Source organism: Anoplopoma fimbria, chromosome 19 (assembly GCF_027596085.1).
Source record: "Anoplopoma fimbria isolate UVic2021 breed Golden Eagle Sablefish chromosome 19, Afim_UVic_2022, whole genome shotgun sequence".
In the NCBI taxonomy this organism is placed as follows: domain Eukaryota; kingdom Metazoa; phylum Chordata; class Actinopteri; order Perciformes; family Anoplopomatidae; genus Anoplopoma; species Anoplopoma fimbria.
Genome location: NC_072467.1, coordinates 25,441,556 through 25,449,149, shown reverse-complemented (window position 1 = coordinate 25,449,149; position 7,594 = coordinate 25,441,556).

Here is a 7,594-nt window from a genome sequence, read left to right as displayed (position 1 = left end):
TGACGTCGATATCGATAACAAAAATGCGGCAGTTGGTTAAACATTCAGGAAATGTAATCTATTGGTTTCGTCTACATGGACACACATTGTCCGTTTTTCTTCTTGTTCCTCTGAAATACTTTTTTTCAGGACAACATTGAGCTAAAAGCTTAGGTTATGTTTAGACAACAAAACCACTTAGTTCACATGTTGCATTTTTTTGCGCACTAAAATTAATTGACGTTAATGAAGACGTGTGGAAGGTTCGCTCAAAAGTGAAGAGAAACAACGTCGCAGTGTGATAGTTTATGATAAGTTTATATTTTTCGGAGCGACTACGAAAAAACTTTTTGAATGCTGCACTTCTTTTATTTAATTAAATCTAATATGAAAGGCTACCTAAAAGTCTATATGTTTTACTGATTTGATTGTTATTTTTATCGCTCGCTTGGTTTGTTTGTTGTATTTTCTTCAATATAACGTGGATTTTTGAATTTGTGCAATAAAAAATAATAAGTTTAACACAAGTTGCAAACTGTAAAAATTCTTTCGCTTAATTTCGAGAAATGTGGTTTTCTTAAAACTGACAGAATGCTGCTGCACACCTAATGTTAGACGTAGTGAGAGTCAGGATCCCACAGTCTCCCCGTTCTTCCTGCTGATATGCTCTTATTGCCTGTGACCTAAGTTTTTCGGTTTCGGCAGCTTGTAGAAACTTAGCTCTGGGTTCTTTACCTGCCACTCAGCAGCTTTTTGGTAATTTTTCTGCTGTTTGCTAGCAGACGAAAGTGAAAAGGAGGCTTCCTAACACAATACAAAGTCAATGGAGAGAGTTTTCTCCTCCGGGGTGGGCGGGACTTAACTGCGTTCTGTCTCTATTGTTAAATTGGTTCACAATGGTTTGTCATTTTTAAGAAGGGGGTCCCTAAGATAAAAAAAGTTTGTGAAGCACTTCTCTTAAATGAAAAACCTCATAGCTGTGATTTGAATCTGGATGGCTACCTTTGATGTTCATCCTCCTCCTCTTTTTCCCCATATATTTCTTCAGCATCTTGACTCTATTTACTTTTAAATCAAACAGAAAATGCCAACGAATAACCTTAAAAAACAAACAAGACATTGGATCCAACAGTAAAGAAATTCTTTGGTTGAGAAACCTGCAAGAGATTATGACCAACATTGCAGCTTTAATACTTTCTTACAGAACAACTGTGCATGTAAGCTGCTGTTTGCTAACAAATGTCATCGTCAGCTTTACAAAATGGTAATATGCAAGGGCTGTGAGTTTTTTTTTTTTTTTTTTCTTCTTTTTCTTAGCCCAAGTGGCCAAAAATCAATTAATGCAGCTTTAATGTGGATTCATTGGCCCGATTCTCCAGACATTCCACAGGGGACTTTCATTGTAAGTACCGGAAATCCTGTTTCTTGCAAGTCTGGATTACATTCATTGGTAAATATTTGCGGAGGCGTGGTATTTAAAAGGCAGATTTGCTAAATGAGCACATTACGAAAGTAGGCCTTTCAGACAGCGGCTCTGCGTGAGCGGTAGGTGGACAGAGTGTCTCGGTTCAGGAGGTGGTCATTGAGTGAACAACTATGCCTCTAACGACCTCTGTTAACCCTATCCTTTCTCTGCAATGCATCCAAAGCTGGGTTGAAATATGTGCTGATCACCTGCACTCAACCACCCTCATTAGATCAGCCCTCGACAAGCAGGTGATGACAAGACTATACTTGAAGCACTTGCAAACCAGTTCACTTTCCCCTGAAGGCGTTGGGTGCTTCTCTGAAAAAATGTTTTTTTGTTTGTACCCCCCAGGCAAGGCAAATAGAATCCACCCCCTTTAATCCTCAACAGAAAAAGACATTTAAAAAGATTAGAAGCATAATAATCTTAACTTTGGCTCTGTGTTTTTATGGTTATTTACAAAACTGATCATATTACATATAATACTGCCTTAATATAAGATAAATTACAGACACATATAATGAGTAAGTACGATGAAGACGGTTCAATCAAGCTGAAAAAAAAAAAAGAATTAAGACACATGTTGTAACACTGTTGTAAAAATGAGTTCCTCAGTGTTTTGACTTCAAAACAAGCCGACGGGTTAAGGTTATGGAGAGAGAACACCAACAAGAAATGTCATTAAAAACAATTAGGCCACTGTGAAATCCACATTAAGCAATGATAACAAATAACAGACCCATACAATAAATCCAAGCATCATGTCATTACAGTGAGCACCACAGACACAGAGGTGTCATACAGAAAAAAATTATCATATTTAACAAGTTCATCTGATCTTAAATGCCAAATTACTGGTGTAAAGGGGCTATTTATTAAGTATACAGATATGACATTCTGGATAATAATCTTAAAGACAGATTAGATAAGTGTGTGTATATGAAGCATACTTTATTAAGCTGTTTCTGTTTACTAAGGTTAAATAAAAACTGTCATGCTGCACAAACCAGTCATGCCATATAACTCGTTGAAGGTTTTTTTTACTACCAAATTTCTCACAATTTATAGTTGTTGCTCACAAAGTGCTGAATTTTCTCATTTTATTGTGAAATTGGCCATGGTTTTCATAGATACTGTGACTCACACTTTGACTCATTCAGTTACTGAGTCATTCACTAAGTTACACACACAAAACGGGGAGGGCAAAATGTCACGGTTCAAGGCTTTTTTTTTAAAGGTCAATGTGTCACTATCATTTGACAGAACATTGTGTAATCTTTTATTTTTATTAAATCTTTATTTTCCCAGATAAAACCAACTGAGATTTGTAGTCCCGCTCACAGCTGAATGACGCACCCTTCTTTAAGGTGAAAGGTATATATACGGCTGCAAGTTTCGAGACAAACCTCCCTCTCTTCTGCAGAAAACCGGAACTCTTGTAGTTTTTCATTACCATGGTTTTGTATCAGCATTTTTTGGAAGTTGCAACCTAAGCATGTGGAGAAAAAAAAAGCTTTTTTCTCTTCTTGTTTCCACTCTGATGTTCAAGAGCTGCATGGTCCAAAACTTTGCAATCAACTTACCACACCAAAGGGTTATATTTGATCCAAAAAACAATGTAACCTCTAAGTTGTTAACGTCTCTATAACAATATTAAAAGTATATCTCAGTTTGAGCAATTTACGAGGAAATGTTTGATCGGGTAGTCGCACAAGTCCGCCTCGAAGTAGACTTGCTGTTTGAGGGTTTTATTTAACCCACTTCCACTTGGTTTGGGATTGCGCTGCATACGGTTCAAACTTAGAGCACATGTACATGGGTAACTAGAATGGCCTTGGTACATTAAAATATACCGAATTTGCATAGTGAGGATGCAACTAAACTAACGATTCAGTTGCAGGATATTGTGCTAAAACACTCACATTTCTTATTTGATTTCGTATAAAGGATTTTGAATGCTCAACACAAAGTTGAGAACACTGCAATGACTTGGCTTAGTAAAAAAAGAAAACCTTTAACAGGGAGAAAAAAGGAAGTAACCTATACATAAAGAGTTACAAAACATTCAATGTATATGACATAAAGTATTCATATAATGAGAGTAGTAAGCAGAGTAACAAAGGAAAAAATTAAGACTACTAATAATAACAGCAGAAAATTTTGACTGTGTGGCTGCTACTCCCCGAAGACGTTGCATATATTAACAGTTCTGAGACATCTGTATCAATGAGGTTCATTTAGGGTTATTTTGGAGTTTATTTGAGGTACATTTGAGGTTCATTTGAAAAGAAAAAGTAAGTCCAATCGCATAAATAATACTAGAAAATGCATTTCCTGCAGAAAATGCATTGGAATGCTGAAAGCTGAAATCAGTCACAGAGCATTGCTGAAAATGCGGAAGTTTCAAATTACTTTCCTGAAAAAGCCCAAAAGCCAAGAACTGCACTGTTGAAAAACCTGTTAGTTGAATTGTAAAACTGGCAAAGATGGAAGCTGAACTGAATCATCAAAAGAAGCAAAGAGCTGAAATACAATGAAGAAAAAGCTGGAAGCTGAACTGTTAAACTGTAGTATCAGTGGTTTAGTAGAAGAAACAGTTTAATCAGAAACAGTAGTAGAAGAAGAAATTGTTGTAGTAGTAGTATTAGTAATAGTGGTGGAGGTAGTAGTAGTAGTAGTAGTAGTAGTAGTAGTAGTAGTATTAATAGTAGTAGTGCTGAGTCACTGTTGGCCATAACTGGTGATAACACAGGGAAGGTTCTACCTGAACTTAAAATTTGTAAGTTGTATTGATTTAATATCTTCATTTTGAGAATCCCAAGACTCTTCTGAAGACGTAGACATGCCATTTGTGTGGATAGTGTCAGACAGACAGGAGTTATAACAATTCCTTTGCCTGAATATCTCCAAGTCATTTGTGTATGTGTGTGCGTGTGTCATTGTCTCTGTGTGTGTCAAACTGCACTAATTAGCTCACATCAATCACCTGCCAGCATCACAGGTTACCATAGCAATATGACTTCAAATAGACTCACAGGTCCATATGCTTTAAATGGAGTTTAAGCTGAGGCGCACCTCTCAAACTACTGCTGAAATTTCCCTAAATACCAGACCATGAGAGGCAGAACGACTTCATAAACAAGAATATGTAAAAATTGTGTCTGTAGTGTTAAAAATGTGGCAATTGTAGTGTAAAATATGTAGTGGCAATTTAGAAACACCGGGTACGGTTCTCCGTGCAAGATCTTTTTGGAGTCTGAATTAACATGGGTCTCTATGGAGTAGATAACTGGATTCCTCTCACTTCCAGGCTGCTGTGACCAAATGTGTAAGTCTGTTGGATTCCATAGTGTTATGGCTGCGACTAGGACAAGTTTATCTACAATTTGACCCAAAAAATGATGCCTGAAGAGTGAAAATTGTGAGAATTCTGGCAACTTTAAAATATAAGATAAGATTCTGAAGCTCCTCTCACTCTATAGTCCAGAGTTTTGTTAACGTTTTAAACCTCGAATCATTTTTCTACGTTCTACGCTAGTATGGCGAGTCAGTCTGGGCCCAAAGTTGAGTGTTTTAAGCTCTCTCCACGCCCAAAACGCATTAATCTCTATGGGTAAAGTTCTCGCCGTTTTTCCCGGTTCCCGTGGAAACCGCTGAATCTCTGAGAAAAGTCATAGCACACGATTCCTGATTAGGCCGCACGTTTTGATGTATTTTGATGCATGTGCTGGCAACGCTGTGGGACAAAATATGCGGCGGAAGATGGAGAATAAGTCGAATAAACCAGCAGGATTATATACTCTGTGCTGTTGCACAAGGCTTTACAGCCGTGTTGCTACACAGCCACACAGAATAATAATATAGTAATAGTAATGTGACTAATAATAATAATAATAGAAGTAGCAGTGGGTGTCAGCAGGGCCACAGCAGGAGGCACGACCACGGTTCAGATATAACCGTGATTCATGGAAACCTGCAAGGCGAGAAAGCACAAAGACTCCAGGGTAAATGCAAAGCTAATAAGCGTAATAGTACAGGGAATAATAATAGTAATGTGAATAATAATAATAATAATGGTAGTAGCAGTGGGTGTCAGCAGGGCCATAGCAGGAGGCACGATCACAGTCCAGGTACAGCCACGATTTATGGAGGCCTGCGAGGCGAGAAAGCACAACGACTCCGGGGAAGAAGCAAAGTCATTAATGTTCATAAATAGGACAAGAATAGATAGAAAACTACTTGGTGACATGGAAAGAATGTTATCTAGCTTGTCTCCCACAAAACTACGTTCACGTACTGTTACGTGCCTTGTGATCTTTCCCGTGTTTCTAACTGCCCTTGACTGTCTTTTCCCTAGTTTATTTTATTGTTACTCCCTTCATCCACCTGGACCCGAATTGGGGAGCGTAACGATTTCCTTTTAAGAGGGTAAACATATTTTGTTGTGGATTACTTTAACTTTTTTTGTATCACAAATTAAGTTTCAGATGAGTCTGCTGAGGTCTGCAAAGAGGAGGGGGTCTGGCTGGTGGATCGGTCAAAAAACTCAGGGCTTTTGCCAGAGACTGCTGTCTGTGTACTTTAGTTGCCTAAACATAAGTACATTGTTGCGTTTTTGTTTTTGTTACAATTTCGTATCAATTTTAAGCCAAACCATGATGTTTGTTTTTTCTCTTGTTTCAAGAAAAAGCATTTCCCTCATAGTGAAATTGAAAGTGCAGTCTAGTTGTGAGGGAGCGTAATTTTGTAGGAGACAAGGTCACTCATGAGATGAGGCAGAGGCAGATCCTCGCCAAGTACAGGCTCAATGACCACAAACCGTCAATTGAAAAGGGAAGAAACATAAAGAACATTCATATCGACAGGTTAAACCTTGTAATTTTAAATAATAACCCTTTCATTATTTAAAAAGTACTATGAGACAATTGGCCCCTGGTCATGGACGACACATTATCACCCAAATGCCACAGCTTAGTCAGTGCTTCTAAGCTTCAAGTTATGACACACTACATTCCTCTCAAGTGCCAGTTAAGGATGAGTCTTTGTGGTCAATAAACACTTGTGACATGAAAGTGTCTTTTCAGAGTAAACTACACACTTTGTCTTCACAGGAAGTTAACACTAAGGCAACAAAACCACTTAGTTAGGTTTAGGAAACAAGAGTGGTTTATATTAACTGAGTCAAGTGGCTAACAAATGACAGGACTAAATGTCTGAATGTCTCTTTGTTTTAATCTATTTGTCTGTGGTTGTTTTGCACCCTTTTGAAATCATTTTCTCTCTTTGTAGTTGTTTTGTTTCCCTTTGTGTTCATTTTGTGTCCCTTTGTGTTCATTTTGTGTCTCTTTGTAGTTGTTTTCTGTCCCTTTGTGTTAATTTTGTGTCTCTTTGTAGTTGTTTTCTGTCCCTTTGTGTTCATTTTGTGTCTCATTGTAGTTGTTTTGTGTCCCTTTGTGTTAATTGTGTGTCCCTTTGTGTTCATTTTGTGTCTCATTGTAGTTGTCTTGTCTCCCTTTGCGTTCATGTTGTGTTTCTTTATGGTTGTTTTGCCCCCTTTTCATAATTGTTGGGAGTCTCGTTGTGTCTCCGTGCAGCTGTTTTGCATCCCTTGTAGTTGATTTGTGTCTGTATGTCATTTTTTTGTGTCACTTTGTTGTCATTTGGTGTCTCTTTGAAATCATTTTTTGTTTCTCTTAGGTCATACTGTGTCTCTTGTTTCTCTTTGTTGTCATTTTGTGGTTGTTTGTGATAGTGTTTCCCCTTTTTTGTAGTCGTTCTAGTCTTTTTGTGTATGTCTGCAGTTATTTTGCATCTCTTTGTAGTTGTTTTGGTGTTTCTTTGTGACTCTTTGTATATTTTTTTGTCTCTTTGTGGTCGTTGTATATTTCTTTTGGTCATTTTGAGTCTCTATGAGTTACATTTTGTAGGTGAAGGCCAGGGGCCCCCCTGACACATTGGGCCCCTTGACCTGTGACTGGTACTCCAGTATGGTAATCCATCCATGCTTGCAATCAACATGCCACAACCTGAGGAATAGTGAATCACACACACACACACACACACACACACACACACACACACACACACACACACACACACACACACACACACACACACACACTGTGATATGATGTGTTTAAATGTTAT